The 20,657-nt window shown below is 34.0% G+C and overlaps 1 long non-coding RNA gene across 1 annotated transcript in view; it reads left to right on the forward strand.

Annotated features, from left to right (window-relative positions):
* The first annotated feature begins 11,247 nt into the window (after positions 1–11,247).
* LOC125615504 overlaps positions 11,248–20,657 on the forward strand; it is a 19,598-nt gene continuing 10,188 nt past the window's right edge. The window contains exons 1-2 of the long non-coding RNA XR_007346120.1: positions 11,248–11,380; positions 17,898–17,902. This is a non-coding gene — a long non-coding RNA (uncharacterized LOC125615504). The remainder of the gene's footprint in view (positions 11,381–17,897; positions 17,903–20,657) is intronic.

Below are 20,657 nucleotides of genomic sequence, written 5' to 3' on the forward strand. Positions count from 1 at the left end.
TGATTGTTTTTAGTTATTATATTAGTTATGATTACTAACATGTTTAGTTATTATATTAGTTATGATTACTAACATGTTTCTTGTGTGTTTTCTGGATGTTGATGGCAAGATGAATAGCACTTAAGGATAATTTAGTAAGATAATTCTGAAACTTTCCTAACTTTAAGTCAAAAGAAAACAAATCCATGAGGTTCCCTTAGTACTCAAAGTATGTACAGAATAGAACTTCAATGTTCTTTTTGTTATGTGTAAAAAAAATAGCTACATTCTTTGCAAATAAAGTATAAAGATATCATTCAGATATTAGTTCAAAAACAGAAGTGAGTTTCATTTTCAACAGTGAAAAATTAGTCATCTTATTAAAATCAGAAACAAAACAAAAATTATCTTAATTACCACATATATTGAACAGTGTTGCATCCAATGTTTTAGTTATTTTAATTTTTATGAGAAGCAAAGAACCCATCTAAGAATGGGAAGAAACAAGATAATTTTTTTTTTTTTTGTATAATGTATAATTGGTTGCTAAGGAAACTTAAGGAATTAAATATATTATTAGAATAAGAGTTCAGGAAAGTTGGCTAGTGGTAAAATACATATGTTTTCTATATTTCAAAGATAACCTCTTTGTAAATGAAACTTTTAAAGTAGATCTTTTTCATAATGGTAATAATAATTAAAACTATCCAGGAATCAAAGTACATAAAAGAAGAAACCTAAGTGGCTAAGTGTAAAAGAATTTGGCATTACACAGACATGTATTTGAAACTCACATATACCAGTATTAATCTTTTGGAGACAGATGTTCTTATGTACACCTCAGGTAAATGATTTGATTTTCTCTACAACTCTGAGTTAGGCAATATAATGCCTGTTTTGCAAATGAGATAATTGAAGAACAGATAAGTTAAAAATATTTTCCCTAAAATCACAGCTAATAATTTGTGGGGCCTGACCACAAACAAATATTATGGTTACAAGAGCCCAGTCTTTTAGAAACTTCAGGTGTTTACTATCATCAATTTCCTCATATTAAATGGGAATAATTATAGCATTGTTAACATGGATTATAAATAGCACCTTTAATATACTGTTTTATATCATATATATTAAGTATAACTCCAATTTTATTGAACTATATATAAAACATATTTTACTGATTTATTGTGTAATAGCTTTTTATTTTAATTAGGAAATAAAAGTTGTATATGTTTATTTTGTACAATGTAATGTTTTGAAATATGTATACATTGTAGAACAGCTCAAATTAGCTTATTAAATGAACACATGTGGAAGTTCTTAATTATCTCCCAAATTAAGGTAAAAAGATTGTGCAATTTAAATTTAAAAAAATATATATATTTAATGTTCATTTGCAAATACAAAATGCCTTTTGCTTCTGATGGTGAGAGTACTTAGTAACAGAATAGACATTTTAATATAAAGAAACATAAAATGGATGAAATCTGTGAGATCACAGTTTTTAGACTGTGAACAAGGAGCAGCCCATGAATGTAAATTATGAGAAAGGTGAACTTTAAGTCCTGCAGTGACCACAGCTCTTTGCCTGAAGATAACACGCTGAGGATGGAGCAGCAGAAAGATTTCAAGAAGATCACAGCCACTCCGAAGACCTGAGTAGGTGGACCTGGGCAGCCTGCTGGAATTCAAGAGATGAGCCAGAGTAGAAAAGGAAGCTGTGCCTATGCTGGGGGGGAGGGGTAGAATAAGAAATCTCTGTGGAGCTCTTTAGTAAGAACTTGGCTAAGGGATGTGCTGCATTATATGCTTAGGGCAAGACTATATGCTACCTTGCATAGTGTGATTGCCCTAGAGTGAAAGTTGAACTGAACTTCTAGTAGGGCAGATACATGGATTTCTGGCCCAGTGGGGTAAGGAAATTTAGGAATTTATAATTTCCAAACTTTCCCATCCAATGTCTGCATTTTTGAACTTAGTATGACAGAATTCTGACCTAACAGAATCCTTCTTAACAAGACCATGACTAATAAAGTAGACTGATTGAGGGGCTTCTATATTTAATTTTCATTGCAGTTTCATCACCCTTATAATCAGATCCAGGTTCTGATTGTCAGATAGCATCTTATTGTACAATCTTATGTAGGACAGATTTTTAATGTACTTTTATTTTTACCACTGCTAAACTATTCCCTGTTAACTTAGGAGTTTAGTACATTAACATATTATTACATAAGCATTATATGTAATGTATTTTATGTTGTTTATGTTTTCAATTTATTTTCTATCTTCTTTTGAATTGAATAGAATTTTTTTTTAAATTAATTCTTCTCTTATCCTTATCCTCTCCTCTTTTTATGTAGTATTTTGTCCACTTTTATGCCAATCTTGGTTTGATTTTATTCTACATTACTGTAATTGTTGTTATTATCACATATTTGTTAGTTCATTATTTTCAGCTACATGATAACAATATCTTTGTTCATAATTGCTTTTTATATTTATGCCCTTCTTTCTTGTTTCAACACTGTTGTTCCCAAAGTAGGTCTTTCACAAGTTCCTTACCAGGGTAGAACTGCTAATAGACTCCTTCAATTTTTATCTTTCTAAAATAACTTTGATTTTGTTTTCTTAAGTATCTGATTGCATGTAAGATTCTAGGGTTGCAGTTATTTAACCCCTGAATTTCTGAAATATTTTTCAACTATCTTGGTTTATACTTTGAGTGCTCAGAAATTTTTTCCATGTTATCTTTTAATGTTTTCTCTTTTCTATTATTGTTTAATAGTGATAATGACTTGTTTCTTTGTAGAGATTTTATTTAAGTGTGGTGGCCCATACCTGTAATCCCAGCAGCTGGGAGGATGAGGCAAGAGGATTGCAAGTTCAAAGCCAGCCTCAGCAACTTAATGAGGCCTTAAGCAACTTAGTAAGACCCTGTCTCAAAATAAAAATAAATAAATAAGCAAATAAAAGGGCTTGGGATGTGGCTTAGTGATTAAGTAACTCTAGATGCAATTTCCAGTACCAAAAAAGAAAATTGCATATATTTACTATGTACAATGATGGCTTGAAAGACATGTACTTTGTAGAAGAGTGAGATTGAGCCAATTAATATGTGCATTACTTCACACACTGCTCTTTGCTTCATTGCAATAAGAACATGTAAAATGTAGTCTATGATTTTCAAGAACACAATATTGTTCTTGAAAATACTGTTACATACACATAGTTGATCTTTTGAACTTATTATTGATATCTCATTGAAATTTTTTATCCTTTGGCCAAAATCACCCCAATACCATTTCCTAATCCTTGGTAACCACCATTCTACCTTTTACTTCTGTGAGTTCAGTATTTTTAAAGAGTTCAATGTAAGTCAGATCATGTGGTATTCGTATTTCTATACCAGCCTTATTTTATTTAGTATAATCTCCAGGCTCATCTATGTTATGGTGAGTGGCATGATTTCCTTCTTTGTAAGGCAGAATTTTTTTTCAATTGTGTTTACATGCCCCATTTTCGTTATTCATCTTTGATGGAGATTTAGGTCTAGTCTGTGTCTTGGCTTTGTGCATAATGCTGTATGATCACTGGATTGCAGGAATCTCTTTGCCATACTGATTTTATATCATTTGGGTATAGACCCAGTAGTAGAATTGCTCAATCCTATGGTAGTTCTATTTTTAAACTTTTGAGGAACCTCCATACTATTTTCTGTAATGGCTGTACTAATTTGCTTTCTCACTAACAGTGTGAAAGGCTCCTTTCCCCCTACGTTCTCAATAGAACTTGTTATCTTTTGTCTTCTTCAAATAATCATTCAGACAGGTGTGAAGTTTTATCTCATTGTGATTTTAATTTGTATTTTCCCCAGTGACTAGTAATGTTGAACATTTTTCATACACATGTTGGTCATTTGTTTATCTTTTTTTAAAAAAAATCTACATAGGTCCTCTGCCCATTTTTTAAATTAGGTTTTTGTTTTCTTGCTATTGAGTTCCTATATTTTGCATATTAACTTTTTATTTGGATGTTGTTTGAAAAGCTTTCTTCCTACTCCATAGGTTTTCCTTTTACTCTATTAATTATTTTCATTGCCAAGCAGATGCTTTTCAGTTTGATTTAGTTCCATTTGTCTATTTTTTTGTTTTTCTTGCCTGTGCTTTTTGGGGTCATCTCCATAGAAAGATCATTGCTCAGACCAATGTTGTGGACATGTTCCCCCCATGTATTTTTTTTTTTTTTTGCTAGTAGTTTTGTAATTTCAGGTCTTATTTTTAAGTTCTTAATCTATTTTGACTTGATTTTTGTATAAAAACAAGTAGGGTTTAATTTATACATCAGCATGTTTAATTTTTCTAACATCATCTATTGAAAAGACTGCCTTTTCATGTTATGTGTTATTTCCACCTTTTCCTTAAAGCAATTATTGTAAATGTGCAGATTTATTTCTAATTCTAAGTCCTCTATTCTATTCCATTAGGCTATGTGTCTATTATTATGTCAGCACCATGTTGTTTTTGTTTCTATTGCTTTGTAGTATATTTTGAAGTCAGTGTGATGCCAGCAGCTTTGTTCTTTTGCTAAAGATTGCTTAGACTTTCTAGGGTTTTTGTTGTTGTTTTGTTTGTTTGCTTTGCCCTTTTTTTTTTTTTTTGGTTCTGTATAGATTTTAGGATTGATTTTTCTATTTCTGTGAAAATGTTACTAGGATTTTGATATGGATTACTTTGATTATACAGATCATTTTGGGTAATATGGACATTGTAACTATTTATTCTTCCAATATCTGAACATGAAATATCTCTATTTTTATATACATATTCTTAAATTTATTTCACCAAATTTTATTGTTTTGGATATATATTGTTTCAACTCTTTGGCTAAATTATTCCTAAGTATTTTTTTGTAGCTACTATAAGTGGAGTTGTTTTATTGGTTTCATTTTTTGCACAATTCATTATTAGTGTATAGCTAATAATCCAAATTCTATATCTCTTCTCCTTATTGAATGCCTATTATTCAAATATTTATTCTTTTAATGTTTTAATTCCTTTCACTTTTTTTATTCATTTCCATATATTTTTCTTTTTTCTCTAAGTATTTTTAAATAATTACTTTTTAAGTTCTCAGATTCTTTCTTTTCTTAGTTAATTTTGCCATTGATGCTATTATATTTTTTATTTAATTTTTCAGCCCCAGAGTTTTTAAAAAAATTCTGTGTTAAATTTCTCATTTTTATCACTTATTTTGATGTTCCATTGAATTTTTTTCTGTACGTTTTCTTAAAGTTTGCCGAATTTCCTTAAAAAATTATTTTGAATTATTGTCAGGCAGTTCATAAATCTCTATTTCTTTGGAGTTAGTCGCAGGTTGTTTGTATTTTTCCTTTGGGAGTATCATGTTTTCTTACTTGTTTTGATTCTCATGAATGTGTATTGGTGTCTGAACATTGGAAGAAATAGGGACTGAAATTTGAGTCTTTGAAAACTGGCATTTTCTTTTTCCTTCATCAGTCAGACCATCCAGAGATTTTGGCAGCCTGTCTGTCTTGATCCATGAATCCACTTACTGCTGGAGTTCTTAGGCAGCCTGGCCTGGTGTTTGTGTCTACAGAATGGAGACAGGAGCCTGGATACACCAGGGTGGACCTATTTATTGGGTCTGCGAGGCTGGGGGAATTTGGAGCCTGAATTCATAGAGGTGGGCCTGGTAGGGGGCCAACCTGAAAACTAGGCCTATGGAGGCAGACCTTGGGAATGAGGAGGTCCTTGAGTCTGAACTTACAGGGACCAGCCAGGAGGTAGAATGGGCCCTGAGTTTGAGTCCACTGTGATGGTTTAGAATTTAAGACCAGGGTAATTGCCTCCAGTTTGTGATTCTAGGGATTGTCCTGAAACCTCCATCCGTAGGGTCCACCCTGGCACTGGAGTTTACTGGCCTCTGGGTGTGCTATAGCATATTATGTTTACTGAGATGTATGGGCAAAATGAATACCCTGGAATGTGAAGTTTCAAGCACTAACATGGTACCATGTAAGCCTGGAAGCTGGGTCTGTAGGTGATAGCCTGCTGTCTGAAGCTAACGTGGTGCTAACGTGGAGTGGGGTGGGCCTAAAGCCTAGAGCTGTGTTGTTTTGCTTTGCTTTGGTCTGGTCTGAAATCTGGAACAAATCAAGAAGGTCAGCCTCTAGGTGCCATCTTGATAACTAAGTCTGTGTGTGTCTGTGTGGTGCTGTGAACTGCCTGAATCCTGGAACTACGAGAGCTAGCCTGGTGGTGCTAGAGGCGATTTAGAGACTGAGTCTGTGGAGGATGGCCTGGTGATAGTGTAGTTCTGAAGCCTGGGCCTGAGTGAGGAAGATCCAGTTCTGGCACTGATTAAGAGTCTGGAGCCAGTTGGTTGGAAGTCATGGGTGGCTGAATCTTCTGAGCAAGGTCAGAGCCTAGGGCTGTGGAATCCTTCCTACAACCAGGGCAGGTCTGATGACTCAACCTGTGGGTAATGGCCTGGAGTCTAGAGCCATTGAATGGGTCCTTTCTGATGTTCAGGTGTACTATCATGGCTGTAGTGTTGAAATTCAGGGAAAATCTGTAATCACTTCTGACTCCTTCCCCCAAACAGAGGGATGTTCTGTTCCCTGAAATTGAGTGATACTTGTAATATAAAACTATCCTACCTACTACCCTCTTCAATGCAGTTTTTCTTATTGCTGTGTACACTCAAGCTGTAATCTCTCACCTGGTTTCCTTAGTCTTGTCATTTTCATGCATGGATAGTTGTCCAAATTGATGTTTCTGCAGGAAAATAAGTACTATAAAATTCGATTCCATTTTCTTGCTGATGAGACTTTCTTGTATAGAAGTTTTTCTTCAAGCTTTCTTGTTTATATTTTAAAATAAAGTTATTTGGGTATTTTACTAATTCTGGAGTTTCTCATTCACAGTATATACAAATAATGACTTGCATTCCATCATCTAATTATATGCATATAAACTCACCTTAATATTTTAACTGTTTAATTTTCTACCCGTTCTGCATTCTTTGTAATTTTCTTTGCATCTGTTTCTTGTGTTCTATCTTTAAATGTGCATACTTTGTTTAGTGTTTAGTAGTAAATCAGAATGACTATAGCTTCTCCATATTCTAGTTTTAGTTAATTCTTTAAAATTGTAAGCATTATTTTCTCTATAAATCCTTCTAGATCATGTACCCCTTTCATGGCTCTCATAGTCCTTTGTGCATCCTTACATGTAGTGTTCAGTCATTGCCTCATGAAACCAGAAAAGAATGACTCTCCTGTCTTCTCTAACTCTTATAATTTTAGCTAAAACTTAAATCAATTAGTGTTTGGTGGCTTGCTTTTTTATGAAAGGATAAGAATGCCTAACATTAATCTTAATATCAAATTGTGATTGATTTATTAAAGTCATAATTTAATGAAATGATTAATATTAAATACAAATCAATAGCAAATCATGATTGATTTCTTTATTATCATGACTTAATGAAACATTCTTATCATCTATGATTGTATAATAAGCAGTTCTAAATTTGGCAATTTATAAATACTACTTATTATTATATTTCAAAGTTCTGTGTGTACTCCAGGCTTAATTGATGATTCTCATTTAGTCTTTCATGTACTTGTCAGTAGTGGCTGGGCCTGAAATCATGGAAAGCTTGATTAATTTCAATGTTTGTGATGGTTCAGGTGGCTGAAAGTATCAGATATAGCTGCTGACCAGAGAGCACATACATGTGGTTTCTCACAGAATGGTAGGTAGATTCTAGGAGGTATCATCTCAAGAATGAGCATTCAAAGGGAACCAGGCAGAAGCTGTGAAGGTTCTAACAGCTTCATTTTCACTATATTATATTTGTTAGATGTGAGTCACAGGATTAGAAAAGAGTCAATGGGAATGGACTACACAAAAGTCAAAACACCTTTGTGATGGTTCATTGGAAGACATCTTTAGAGATCATATACTATTGTTTGCTCCTCAGCTGCCTGCTATATCCTTCCAAATGCAATATATTTCACCTCCAAGATGCCCAAAGATTAAAACAACTTTAGTTTTAACCATAAAGTCCAGGATATAATCCAATAATTTCCAGGTGATGATAAATTTCCTTAGAGGTGATGTATTAATTTTTCATTGTTGCTATACGAGATTGATGAAACTTTAGTGGCTTAAAACAATACTTGTTGGTTCCATTATATATGAAGTCTAAAACTGAAGTCAGAAAACTACAACCAGAAATCTAAATTAATGATTACATTTCTTCTTAAGTTTTCAGAGGAAAATTCCCTTCTTTGACTTTTCTAGCTTCTAGAGACCATCTGCATTTTTTAAATTTGTGATTCCTTACTCCATCTCTTAAGCTATGTTCCTAGCACCTTCTCTCTTGTCTGACTCCATGCGTTCCTCCTGTAAGAGTGCTTGTCTTTGCCTTGGAGCCCCACAGTTAATCCAGAATGATTCCTCTATGCTGATATTTTGAACATTTCTGAAGTCGTAGGACAACATAGTAGCAGATTAGTTTATAAACATCTTTGGGAGACATTATTTGCCCTAATATAAATTATCTCTTATATAACATTTTAAGAATATTACTCATCTTCACTTGAATTTGGCTCCAGGAAAAGACTACCCAATGTGCAATGGTGTTAAAAGAATAGGACAAATGAAATAGTCATTTTTGCTCAGCAATGGCCAGAATGGTGGCACATACCAAAAATCTGTCCATAGCAATTCTCAATCTAGTCAAACATATCATGATTTCCTTGATCAGATCTCAGTATTTTTACCTGGATATGGTTCTCCCTGGCTTTTCTCTAGTTGTCATCTAGATAATTGTTTTCTCAATCATCTTCCCCCGCTTCCCCTGCAAGACAGACTAGGTTTACATCTTGAAAAGTTCCTCATCCTTATTCCTACCCTTAAATGGTTTGGGTTCCCAAGGATTTATAGGAGTTTCAGTTGTCTCTGTATATCTTACTGCATGCTGAAGATTATATGATTTAAAAATCTTTTTATATAAGAAATAATTTGTGTTAGGTCAAACAATGCCCCCCAAAGATGATTCTAAACTAACCCCCTTATATAGACATTTTCATTAGGCAGAAGCCATGACTACATACCTCCTCAGGATAGGGTTCTCCTTTACTAAGATATGTTGGAGGAATGCTTTTAAAATTTGTGGAAGCATTTTTTCTATTTGAGAGAGTCCAAAAGATGTTCTTTAAATCTTTCCAAACTCTTCAACAAAGGGTTTAAATAGTTATACTGTTGAGATGGTCTTTAAGTATATTTCTTACTTGAGAGTCTTTTGTCCTCCAAATAGATGACAATATAATGTAGTGTTTTAAGCTAAAAATTCCTAACTTCTTTTTATTTCCTCTAAATTTTTCATGAAAATAGAACACTTATAGCTTATTTTTCTCTAGCTTTATGTTATCATATACAGCTATAAAATGCCAGTTGGCACTTTCAACATTTTTATGGAAACATCTTTGATGAAATGTACCAGATTACTTGGTACATTTTCTATTTTCCATGTTATTTACAACATTTTTTAAACTAAACTCTTCTCCTTTATATAACAAGAATAACCCTTCCTTCAGCTTCCAAGAAAAATTTCCTTACTATTTTTCCAAATTACACTAAAGACTTTTCTTGATGTTTATGAGGCATCCATTAGCCACTCAGTCCTCTGGTTAATGTCATATAGTTTATGTGTTACTTTTTTAATTGTAGCACTACATTCTAGGTACTAAAGTCTCTTTTAGTTATTCCTGCTCCATAACAATGCATTCAAAACCTTATATCTAAAATCATTAAGAGAAAAAAATTCTGTCATGATTGTGTGATTTTAGGGGGATCAGGTAAGTTTTTTTCACTTGGATTCTCTTACAAAGTTGCCAACAGAGAACAATCGGGGACCTTAGAACCATTTGAGCTATATGTACAAGTTATATAACTCATATGATTAGCAGCCAATATTGACTGTGGACTAATCTCACCTGGGTTACAGGCTAAAATATCTTCTCTGTGTGATCTGGACTTTGCACAGAATTGTGGCTATGTTCTGGGAGTCTGCTTTCCAACAACAAGTGTTTCAAGTCTTCTAAAAGATTTAGCTTCATTGTTTTCTCTTGGTCAAAAGCAAGTCATAGGACCAGCACATGGAGAATACTGCAAAAGGACCTGGTCATTAAGAGCTATAGTCACCTGATGGAACACATAGGAAAACGAGCTATCACATGAAAGTCATTAGTAACAATGTGGTCTGTTACAAACATGGTTTATTGAGTGACATAAAATTTTCAGAGATAAATGAAGAGATTTTTATGTAATTCTGTCAAATGGTTTTGTATTGCAGAAATGATAGTAAAAATGTTGTCATAATTTCATGTAAATATTGTTGAAATTTTTTGATCAGAAATTATTATTTGTTTGCTTTTTTATTATCAACTATAGCTTTTAAAATGATGTGTAATTAGTTTCAGAGTTTCCTTAAAATAACAGAATACTCAGTTTCCTAAGATATTCTCAGATAATATTTATGATTTTATGGTTATCTTTTGTTAAGTAAAAGCATATATAAAAATAACACATAGAAGGATGCATCATGGTTAGGTACATAGTAAGAACCAATAAATTTTTGCTTAAGTAAATTATATTTTTCCTATTTTAATGTTTGAAACTCTTTTCCTTTAACAAGCATTACTGCTTCATAAGTATGTTGTAAAGATTAATAACTTAATTAATAGACATATGGAGGACATTTTTAAATTCTCAAAGAAATGCAATTTAAATGATAATGATAGCAGTATAATGATTATTTTCAAAGGGAATTGACCTTTTTTGAGGTAATTGATTAATTGTGCCTAACATTACTCAATTATATTTCTTTCTAAAATTATAATTCCAGTCTTCATAATATCCAGAATTATCTGATTTATACATTCTTTTTTTGCATTTCAATAATTTTATTGAAAGGTATCTTCCTTAGTACCAAACATAATGGTAGTTTGTTAGGTTACATCTGCCAACTCAAAATTAACACTGATGTTTTCAAAATATTGAAATATCAATCTTTTGGGAAAACTGAAAAGTTATCCTTGACACACCTTACAAAAGTTAAGGATAAAATAAACTGTGGTTCTTTGGTTTATTTTTCAGTGCTTATATATCTATAACATTGTCAAAATTGGTTACAGCCTTTCTGGATAGACTCAGGCTACACACTAATCTGAATCATTGCTTACAACACTTTAACATGGTATATCTCCTTATATTCACAGGCTGATCTGGAGAATAGTGAACACTACCTCAGAGATCTCATAATTATGAAGTTGCTTACTTAAGACACAATAGGGGCATTTGTGAAAGTACATTCTCTTCGTTTTAACCTGATCTATATATTCTTAGAAAATTTTTATTTTCCTGGATGTCTTAGTCCATTTGTGCTGCTGTAACAAAATGTTTCAATATGTGTAGTTTAGAAAGAACAGAAATTTATTTCTTACCCTTCTAGAAACTTGGAGTCCAAGATCAAGACACCAGCAGATCCAGTGTCTGGTGAGGGCTGGTGCTCTCTGCTGTCAGGATGTTGCTGCATCATGGAGAGGTGATTAATGCTATGCTCTCACATAGTAGAAGGGAAGAAAAAGGGAAAAGAAAAAGGGAAACATTTCCTCCAGCCCTTTTCATCATATATCTATTTTTAAAGGCAGGATCCTCATGACTTTATCTGTTCCCTCAAAGCTTCACTTCTTAATACCACCAAATGGACACTTAAGTTTTGGCACATGAATTTGGTTGTGTGTGGAGGGGGCATTCAGACCATAAAGCATTGGATTTCTGATGACATCTTCATGGTTTTTAAAAAATTTTCAGTTTCTGAGGTTCCAAAATAAGCAAGAAATAAGACTTAAGAGTAATGAAAATAGAAACAGCCCATCTATTTTATTAGACCACCTATTCTTTTCATTCTTCATATATAAATTGAAATTACCTACCTAGTCATGCATGCTTTTCACCTTGCAGTTGAAGGGTCTTTCATAGTACAATGGAGGGGCAGAGAATACTAGTGTCTGCAGAGAATGTACAGATTCTCTGAAAGAAAAGATGCTAAGCCACTTATATTTCATTTTTTTTCTTCCTCTATAATCAACAACTAAGTCATTAGTCTTTCCAAGTTCAGGCAGGAGAAAGGAATTATAGAGAGGCTAAAAGAAATCCTTCCCAGTGTGTATTAGCCTGTTTAGTGGGCTACAGTGAAATGTGTTAGGCTGTGAACTCATAAAAGAAAAGGATTATTTATCTTTCAATTTTGGAAGTTCAAAGTCCAGTGCAGCAAAAGCTTAGCTGGGGCTGACCCTTGACTGTATTAGTCCATGGTATATGGCAGACAGTAATAGACGGAGTCTCTGTCAGAAGCAAGGAAGTAATTACATCCTCATCCAGAAGAGAGAGAGAGAGATTGTGGGTGGGGCCCACAATTCCTTTTAAGGTTGTATCCCCCAGTGGAAAAAGGACCTCCCACAAGGCCCCATCTCAAGATCCACAGTACCTCTCGACAGTGCCCCCACGAGGATCAAGCCTTTAACACATGGATGTTTGTGATACACTACCTTGTTTAATGGACAGCACAGTACTTGCCAAAGGGTCAATGTCCAGTGTGAAATAGGCCAAGTAGAAATACTAGAAATGGAAAAAAGAGGTTTCTTTCTCCTGTACTTCAGGAGAGGAGATGTGGCAATCAGGCTGAGAGGCAAAATGTAAGCATGGGGAAGACAGATTAGTCACTTGTGACTTACAGATAATCTGCTCAGGTACTCATGAATCATGTATGTTAACAGTTTCCATAAGATGAATATTAGGTTTTTATTAAGATTTTGAGCATATTCTTGATTATTTGGACTTTTAACAGCCCAATTTAGAAAGAAAATCAGCTAAATTTCATTTTAAATGTCCTTTACTCTAATTTGACCTTCATCACAAATACAAAGAACTCATGATGTTCTGAGGATCTGGAAACCTGTACCTATGAGGGCAGATTTCAATTTAAAAGGATTATGCTCCCAAATGCCAGAGCTGCCAGCAGCTATCTATGGGAAGCTGTTTTGGGACATTGTTCCTAAAATTATTGCTTCTAGCAGATGGCTTATCCACAAGTGAGGATGATTCAATACTTAAAAATGATGAAAAAGATGGGACTTTTGGGGTAGACAGTCACAACACCTAGCTTCTTGAAAACCTTATACTGATATAAAATCTCAACAGTTAAGACACTAATGAAAAGTACTTCTTTACCTCTTCTCACAACATGATTTTTTTTCCCCAAACGATGGCATATATTGCAAATCAGTGAGGTCATTGTGAACTATAATTAAAATAATTTTCTAAGTCTTATTTTTCAAATGCTATACTTTTCATTCTCATATGAGCATTAATTTATCAATTTCCAATTGTAATATATACCATGATGAATAGTTCTGGAAAATGGCTTTTCTCTGCTGAATGCTGGGTAGCTTATTGAGACAGTACCAGCCTAATTAAAATGCACCTAGGAAACTATCACTGTGGTCAGGACTTCAAAGATGGTTAAGACAAATTAATATTGTTGAACCCAAGAGATGTATCATGAATTCCTCTTTATGCTTCCTTTATTTCTTTCAAGGACAATTTACCCCTTACAGACATAACTGATCTTTTAAGTTTCTTATTGTCTACTCCTGAAAAATAATTCGCTGCTAAAAGCTTCAGATTTATTTTTGGCATTATATTTTTTTGAGCCCAAACTACATGACATAACCTCAGTTTCCAAATTTTTGATGAGGATTAGAAATTAGGAACTCAATATAAGGTAAACTATATTTTAGAAAAATATGATAAACAAACCAAAATCATGACTTTTCATCATTACATTTGCCAACAAATTTAAAACATTACTTATCAATACAACCTCTTATATTAGAAGTATTTATTGAAGAAAAATCTAACTATTAAAAGAGGACAATTTAAGGTTCAATGTCTGTGTTTTTGTTAGTATTTTTGCACTGATTTTTTGCGTCTAAAAAAGGATGTTATAAAAGTGCAAGTAAATACTCATTCTTTGGCAAAATAAAACAAAGAAGATGATAATACATGTTTCTTACAATTAGAATTTGTTATTCAGAATAGTTCATATTCCCAGATTTGAAGACAGTGTCCAGATGGGAAGAAAAAATAGTAAATTAAGAATGGGGCCATAGAGCTGGGGATGTGGCTCAAGTGGTAGCGCACTCACCTGGCATGCTTGAGGCACTGGGTTTGATTCTCAGCACCACATAAAAATAAAAATAAAAAGATATAAAAAATAATGGGGCTATAAAAGGATACACTTGTGTTAATTCAAACAAGAAAGACCACATTGGCTAATAGTTATAGGTGCAATATATGAAATTGGACTTTTTGCTTTCCCTATCAATAATTTTTTTATCACTTATATTCTTCCATTTGGCCATGATGATCTTTCCTGAAGAACGTATATGGTTTAATTGGTAGCTTCAAAAAATTAATTTTGAAAACTTTGCATTAAGCATGTTGAAGGTTAAAATGATGTAACTATTGATAACTGAAGACTAAATCCTTTATTGTCCTTTTCAAATAAGGTGAACTGCAGATCTGTAACTATGAAATGTGACAGGTAGTCAGTTTTTTCACAACTGGAACACTAGGGAGTGAATAGGAGAACAAACATGGAAAGTGTGATTATTAAAAGAGTTCCTTACAGCCTTGGCTGGGCTGGCTTTCGAAATGTTCCCTGGAAATAGGGTTGTTGTGTGTCTGAATTCTGTTGCTCAGCCTGCTTAGACTGGACACAAACAGTGTAATTCATGGTGAATACTTTCCTTTTGTGCATTTGGGATTTTCACAGTTGTAACTGTGTTGTAGTATGTGTGAGCATGTAAGTGTATGAGTATATAAGTATGTATGAGTGTGTAATCATGTGAGTGTGTATGAGTATGCAAGTGTATATGAGTGTATAGGTGTGTATATAGAGTGTGTGTAGGATAGAATGTGCCTGAATGATCATTCTACAATAAAAACTCCACAATAAAAACTAAAAAAAGTTTTGAGTCTTCTTGGGCAGAAACACTGCCCACTGCTGGAGGAAGGAGCACATATACTAGTCTGTACCAAATCTATCATCTTCCTTTGCCAATTTCTATTATAATTACACTTAGGAGTACAAAAGCCTTTGATTTCTATCAATCTTTTTAGCAAATAACTGAACCTGTGTTTAGTGATGGGAACCCTAAAATAGAAGTTCACAATTACATTGTCTAAAGTACCATGTATTTGGGGACTAGATTAGGAAACATTACAAGGATTTAAAAAAATATATTTTTTAGTTGTAGATGGACACAATATCTTTAATTAATTTATTTATTTTTATGTGGTGCTGAGGATCGAACCCAGGGCTGCGCACATGCAAGGTGAGTGCTCTATTGCTGAGCCATAATCCCAGCCCCAGTACCAGGATTTTTATAAAATAGAATTATAGTTATTAGTTGGAGTGTGAGAAGGTAGGAGTTTCTCTGGGATTATCTCTAAAGAAGAGGGAATCAGAGAAGGGGACACTGAACATGGGATATGGAAAAGGTACATTTGTTTGCTTCTCCTGTGTAGTTCAACAAGGTAGCCCATATCTACGAGAGGTTCGTGACTACCATATTGAACAGTGAAGATCTAGAAATTTTTAATTTTTATGGTAGACATATTACAAGATAATGCTTGTTGGTACTAGCTGCCAACTGAGAACATTTTTTTTTCCTGTTGTCCTGGTTTGTGATCCAATGCCTAAGTATGTTTTTGAGAGCTAAAAGCATCTTAGCTATGTTCAAAGGCAGGGTTTTATTTTTTTCTGTTTAAGAATTTGACTCAGTAAATCTTTAGTATGGCCCCAAATATATTTTATTTTCTCAATATATGCATGTATTGTTATACTAATAATATATTATATACATTATATGTCATATACTAAATAATTTTTAAAGAATTGAACAAATATAAGCTGTGGTATTATTTTTCACATTCCAATAATTGCTCCAACATGTGTGAACTTTCATTCAGAGACCTTGATCTTGTTTTCTAACACCTATTCTCCAATAAGAGGAAATAAATAATTAATTGGATAAATGTTTGAACCTACTGCTGGGGTAAAAAAAAAAAATACAAGGTGACCTTGGAACATGTTTGGTGCCAGGAAGTAAGGACTGCTCAAAAATGATGATGATCTACTCAAATGGTAATGGAAACAGTTTTATTAATTAATTAATTTTTAAGTATTTTATTAAGTTTTAGATGGACACAATACCATCACTATTTATTTTTATGTGATGCTGAGTATTGAACATAGTGCCTCACACATGAGCTGCAAGTGCTCTACCACTAAGCTACAACCCCAGGCCCCTGGAAATAGCTTTAATACCTCTCCAAAATATCGAAAGAATTGAACCTCAAAATAAAATATACAGCTTCTTAACTTAAAATCTTTTAATCATAATAGAAAACCATGAGCCCAGACTTCTACAAACTAATGAACATCTAAATAGCTTCAGAAGAGAAGCTCTCACAGTATCTCTGCATAAAAAAGCTATCATTCATTTATAAGTGAGTATAAGATAAATATTAATTAATTTTAAGTGGGAAGACTTGGCAGATGTCATCCTAACAAAGTAATAAGATTTAATATTTCTAGTAATGAAATATAGCAGCATTATATGTGCTCTGATGTGGGGTTATCAGAAGAAAACAATATAATATCCTTGGTCTTTCTGCCAAAAGCAAAACAAAACAAAAACCTATTCATGAGGAAAATCTGACAAACCTCAAATGACGAATTTTCTACAGTTATAAATTCATATTTGTTTAAAATATGAAAACCATTGCCACAGTTTGAATGTATCCCCCCAAATTTTATGTGTTGAAAATTTAATCTCCAAATTTATATGTTGATGGTATTTAGAAGTGGTACCTTTGGAAGATAGTTAGGATTAGATGAGGTCATGAGGGTGGATACCAAATGATGATTTTCTAAGAGAGACCCAAGCTAGCAGCCTTGCTGGCCTGCCATATGACACTTTGTGTCATGATATGCTACAGCAGCAAGACTCGATAAGATACAAAGAAGTTTCCAGTATCATGTTCTTGAACTTCCCAGCTTCCAGATCTGAGATCCAAATAAACTTCCAGATCTGAGATCCAAGACAAACTTCCAAAGAAGGTCTTAGGTATTTTGTCAGAGCAACAGAAAACTGACTAAAACAACCATAAAATATAAGGAATAACTGAGGCAATGTTCCAATTTTAACATTAAATGGATAGATTGACGAAATTCAACTTGTGTCCAGGATATATAAAGAGACTGGAAAAATTTGAGTGGAGACCTTGATGATAATGATTTAATATATCAGTGTTAATTTCTTGTTATGGTTATGTAGGAAAAAAATCTATATTTAGGAAATATTAAAAATATAATGAGTTCAAATTGTTTTTAATTTATTCTTGGGTGATAGATAAAAATATTTATATACATACCCAGAGAAACAGCAAGAGAGAGGAAAAATAATAGATTATTTGGTAGACTACTAATGAAGGATATATGGGAGTTCTTAGTTACTTTGTTCATATTTGAAAACTTGAATTTATTTTAGGATTAAAAAAAAACCCTGAAATATTTATCTTAGAATTTGGGAAATATAATATTTACCTTACTATTTGTTTCACCAGGGCCAGAAATCATAAACTGATACCTCCAACTACGGAAAATGCATATAAATGTATTTCATTAGAGCATTTTAAAAATAATATGTGCACTTAAATATTTTAAAGTGGTATATGAATCTCTACCGCCAGGTATAGTAGTGCATGCCTGTAATCCCAGAGGCTGAGGAGACTGAGACAGGAGGATTGCAAGTTCAAAGTCAGCCTCAGCAAAAGCAAGGGACTGAGCAACTTACTGAGACCCTGTCTCTAAGTAAAATGCAAACTAGGGCTGGGGAAGTGGCTCAGTGGTCAAGTGCCCCTAAGTTCAATCACCATCCCCTCCAAAAAAAGCATCTCTATGTGCAACAGAACGTTTTTTCCCTTTTTTTAAAATTAATTTTTTAATTTATATATGACAAAAATAAGTGTTGGTGAGGATGTGGGGAAAAGGTACACTAGTATACTGCTGATGGGACTGCAAATTGGTGCAGTCAATACCTTTTTAATCACAGATCAAATTCAATGCATAAGTGCTTACCACATATAGCACTGTTCTGAGTATTTTACGTATGTTAATTCATTGAATTTCCAACAAATTTTCTAAGACAGTGTGTAAGGCAAAGGCAGCCTCCAGGATAGTCCCAGATCATCCCTATCTCCTGATATTCATAGTCTTGTATAATCCCCATCTCTTGGGTGCAGGCTGGACCTAGTGACTTTATTGTACCAAAGAGAATATAGCAAAAGTTATGGGATAGATATTTCTTTCAATATCAGGTCACAGAAGACTGTGGCCTCATCCTTGATTTCTCAGTTTCTCTTACCTGCTTGTTGGAGACAAGCCAGCTCCTATGTTATAAGCTATCTTGAGGAAACATTTGTGTATCAAGAATTTGAAGGCAGCCTTTGACCAACAGGCATGGAGGAACTGAGCTCGCAGTCCAATAATCAGTAAAGAATCGGACACTACCAACAACAATGTGAATGAGCTCAGAAGTAGATACTTGCCCAGAGGCAAGCCATAGTCAACACTCTGATCAACACACTAAGACAGATACTGAGTCAGGGGATAGAGATTCCAGCTAAACCACACCCAGGTTGTGACCCATAGGAACTGTCAGATGATAAATTTTGCTTTAAGCCACTAAGCGTTGGAACAATTTGTTACTCAACAGGAGATAACTATTATAGGTAGGTATTCTTATAATTCTCAATTTAAAGATGGAGAAACTGAAATGAAGTTTCTATCTTACTTGTTGGCAGATTTTTAGGATAATACACACTGTTGTGGTTTAGATATGTGGTATCTCCCAAAAGACAATGGCAAGAAGGCTTATAGGAGAAATGATTGGGTTATAAAAGGTTTAACCTAATCTATGCACTGATCCCCAGATACAAATCAACTTGGTAGTTACAATGGGTAAGTAAGCTATGGCTAGAGGAGGTGGGTCATTGGAGGCATGCCTTTAGGTTATGTATATTGTAAGCTGAACTTAGCTTCCTCTCTGCTTCTTGGTGTAATGTTTTGAGCCACTTCCCTCTGCCACACCCTTCCACAATGATGTTCAGTCTCACCTCAAGTCTTGAAGAATGGAGTTGGCAGTCTATGGAATGAGACCTCTGAAACCATGAACCTCAACATAAACTTGTCCTCTTCTAGTGATTCATGTCAGGTCTTTTCTTCAAACTGCAAAAAAATCTGACCAAAATATACACACAGTTAAGTACATTGCCTCGTTTCCATAAGTCACCTACCTGACTCATGTACACATTTCTGAATGACCCTCTTAAGATATATGTTTTAAAGCAAATTAGCTTTTCTTTTTTTTTATTGGTTGTTCAAAACATTACAAAGCTCTTGACATATCATATTTCATACTTTAGATTCAAGTGAGTTATGAACTCTCATTTTTACCCCAAATACAGATTATAGAATCACATCAGTTACACATCCACATTTTTACATAATGCCATATTAGTAACTGTTGTATTCTGCTACCTTCCTATCCTCTACTGTCCTCCCTCCCCTCCCCTCCCATCTTCTCTCTCTACCCCATCTGTTGTAATTTAATTCTCTCTGTTTTTTTTTTTTTTTATCCCTTTCCCTCACAACATCTTATATGTAATTTGTATAACAATGAGGGTCTCCTTCCATTTCCATGCAATTTCCCTTTTCTCTCCCTTTCCCTCCCACCTCATGTCTCTGTTTAATGTTAATCTTTTCCTCTTGCTCTTCCTCCCTGCTCTGTTCTTAGTTGCTCTCATTATATCAAAGAAGATATTTGGCATTTGTTTTTTAGGGATTGGCTAGCTTCACTTAGCATAATCTGCTCTAATGCCATCCATTTCCCTGCAAATTCCATGATTTTGTCATTTTTTAGTGCTGAGTAATACTCCATGGTGTATAAATGCCACATTTTTTTTATCCATTCATCTATTGAGGGGCATCTGGGTTGGTTCCACAGTCTAGCTATTGTGAATTGTGCTGCTATGAACATCGATGTGGCAGTATCCCTGTAGTACGCTCTTTTAAGGTCTTAAGGGAATAGTCGAAGAAGGGCAATACCTGGGTCAAATGGTGGTTCCATTCCCAGCTTTCCCAGGAATCTCCATACTGCTTTCTAAATTGGCCACACCAATTTGCAGTCCCACCAGCAATGTACATGAGTACCCTTTTCCCCACATCTTTGCCAGCACTTGTTGTTTGACTTCATAATGGCTGCTAATCTTACTGGAGTGAGATGGTATCTTAGGGTGGTTTTGATTTGCATTTCTCTGACTGCTAGAGATGGGGAGCATTTTTTCATGTACTTGTTGATTGATTATATGTCCTCCTCTGAGAAGTGTCTGTTCAGGTCTTTGGCCCATTTGTTGATTGGGTTATTTGTTATCTTATTTTTTAATTTTTTG

Source organism: Marmota marmota, unplaced genomic scaffold (genome assembly GCF_001458135.2).
Source record: "Marmota marmota marmota unplaced genomic scaffold, marMar, whole genome shotgun sequence".
In the NCBI taxonomy this organism is placed as follows: Eukaryota; Metazoa; Chordata; class Mammalia; order Rodentia; family Sciuridae; genus Marmota; species Marmota marmota.